The 3,100-nt window shown below is 39.9% G+C and overlaps 1 protein-coding gene across 1 annotated transcript in view; it reads left to right on the forward strand.

Moving 5' to 3' along the window:
- LOC106883167 (GTP-binding protein Di-Ras2) overlaps positions 1 to 3,100 on the forward strand; it is an 85,145-nt gene that overhangs the window by 57,365 nt on the left and 24,680 nt on the right. The gene's annotated exons all lie outside the window — the stretch shown is intronic.

Genomic DNA, 3,100 nt, shown 5'->3' on the forward strand with positions numbered 1-3,100 from the left:
GAGCATCACAGCAAACCACAGCACATACCCAAGGCACACAGAGCTGCGCTCGGTAGTGAAGTGAAAGCACGTTATAAAAATAAAACTACTGAACAATAATAATAAAGGCCCAGATGTAGTACCAGGCAGTGGCTCTCATGGCTTCTGATCTTAATTGATTGGAAGTGTTATCATGTACATTGTTTTGTCTTGGTATAAAAGATGGGCTACAGCAAATATTCAATACCACAGATTTGCTTGTCAGTTGTTTGACCGTAACCAGTTGAGCATGTCCCTTGGTGACTGACGATATGTGCATCTCTGATCATGAGCAGAAGTAGTGGGGGAGCATCATAGCCATGTGTTGAGAGGAATTCGTTGGGGTTTGGACAATTCACCTATGGAAACATGGGTGTTTCATTCAACATCCTTAAAAGACCCTTATTCAGGGACCTTTTGAGTGGGATGGTACTCGACCTGAAGAAAATTCTAACTGGGCCCCACCTGCAAGGTCATGTACTGTTAATCTTGATATGAGATTACCATGTCGTGCACATATGGTTGTGATGCTTGTGTCTAGTGTACCCTTAACAGATGGGTAGTCGTGATGGGTATACTGGGCTTTTGTATATTTTACCCCAGTGACACTTTGATGGCATGCACTACTCGCTCACTCAATAATAATAATAATACTAATAATTCTTTCTAACTTAGGCACAAGACCTGATATTTTGGAGGAGGTGTGTGTGTGTGTGTGGGAGGGGTTTAGTCAATTACCCACCCCCACCTTCTGTGTTCAACTCAAGATATCGAGATGGACAAAATACTCCTAAGCATTTTGTCTGGCATGCTAATGTTTCTGCCAGCTCACCATCATCATAATAATAATCCTTTCTATTATAGGCACAAGGCCTGAAATTTGGGGGAAAGAGATAGTTGATTAGTTCATTTATTGACCCTGAAAGGATGAAAGGCAAAATCAACCTTGGCGGATTTTGAACTCAGAATGTAGTGATGGGCAAAATACCATTAAGCATTTCGCTAACAATTCTGCTAGCTCGCCACCTTAATAATAATAATAATAATAATAATAATAATGATGATGATGATGATGATGATGGTGGTGGTGGTGGTGGTGATGATGATGATAATAATAATAATTTCAAATTTTGGCACAAGGCTAGCACTTTTAGGTAAGTGGGTAAGTCGATTACCTCGACCCCCAGAACTTAATTGGTACCTATTTTATCAACCCCAAAAGGATGACAAGCAAATTCAACCTTGGTGGAATTTGAACTTAGAGCATGAAGACTAACGAAATTCTGCTAAACATTATGTCTGGCATGCTAAGGATTCTTCCAACTTGCTGCTTTAATAAAAATAATAATTATAATCACTGTAATGTAAACATCCAAACCCAACATTCTAATGACTCCTACTGTTTGATCTACTGAGTGTGTGCATGTGTGTGTGTGTGTGTGTGTGTGTGTGTGTGTGTGTGTGTTTCTTGTTTGCCAGTAGATAAAACAGGAACAACCTTTATTCCACACCAAAAAATTAAAGTATTCCTTTTGTTTAAAAAGTCAACTATATTATATTTCATAGACTGCATATAGCATGATATTATCTAATGTAGCCTTTCCTTTTTCAAGTTGCTCAGGAATGTGATTGATAAAAGATTTGTTGTTATTTCTAACAGGTCAAGGTATGTTGTCACATAGAGGCTCCCTCATGTTTGTATATATTCAACTGTGTGCGTATAAGTAGGTGTGTGTACAAGAGTGAGTGGGTGTATGTGTGTATACATGTATATGTCTGCAATGAGTGGCCAGGCCAAATTGGCTGCTATTCTGCCTTTAATCAAAGTCCATGTCTTTGTGTATATATGTGTACATGAATATATGTGTCTGTGCATGTGTACACATGTATGTATGTATGTATGTATGTATGTATGTATGTATGTATGTATGTATGTATGCATGTGTGTGAATACATTCGTGTGCACGTGTATCTGCATGCACACGTGTTTGTGTACATATGTGTATCTGTGTGAACATGTGAGAGTGTGCACATACGTTTGAATCCTCTCATTAGTTCATGTTTCATTTATGAAGGTTGCTGTGTAGTGTGGTAATAGTGGTTTTTGTAGTGATAGTTGTGGTAGTGGTATTATGTAGTGATGATGATGTGGTGGTGAATGTAGCAGTAGCAACAGAAGTAGTATGTTGGCAGTGGGTGTGGTGATAATGACAGTGGTGGTGGCAGGTGAGACCTACTAGCAGCAGCAGCAGCAACAGCAGCAGCAGCAGCAGCAGTAGTAGTAGTAGTAGTAGTAGTAGTAGTAGTAGTAGTAGTAGTAGTAGTAGTAGTAGTTACTTAACTACTACTACTAGCCAGCCACTACTCTACATCCTCAATGCTGCCACTCTGCTTGTTTTTGTCTCTTGACAACAATAACAACTACATTCACAGTGATATCTAAATAAAAAACGACATAATCAACAACAACATTACCACCCAGTATTATCACCACCACCACCACCACCACCAACAACAACAACAACAGCTACAACATCAATCTAAAAGGGATCTCCAACAGAGCCACTCGACCTGCAAGGAATAGAAACCAAATTCTCTCAAATTACATTTGACCATCTTAAAAAAAGATAATTTGGCCAATGTCATCAAAAATATGCAAAAAGATAGGATGGTCATAACTGGAATGCCTTTGATCATACGACTGCTCAGCCAAGGATGACCTGGGGCTAAACAACAACAACATCAATACTTCCACTTCTACTAACTCCAACAACAATATCAATATCACCACCACCATCACCACATTAAGAATCATATTATCATCGCTACACTACCACCCCCACAGTGACCACACCATCATCACTACCAATATCCCTACCACCAACATCACTACTGCATCAACAATAATCACGACAACACCAGCATCTCCACTGCAGTACCACACAATCATCAGTATCACTGCCACTTCACCACCTCACCACTGCCAACAACCACAACACCACCTCACCACTGCCAACAACCACAACACCACCTCACCACTACCAACAACCACAACACCACCTCACCACTACCAACAACCACC

This window comes from Octopus bimaculoides, chromosome 8 (assembly GCF_001194135.2).
Source record: "Octopus bimaculoides isolate UCB-OBI-ISO-001 chromosome 8, ASM119413v2, whole genome shotgun sequence".
NCBI lineage: Eukaryota > Metazoa > Mollusca > Cephalopoda > Octopoda > Octopodidae > Octopus > Octopus bimaculoides.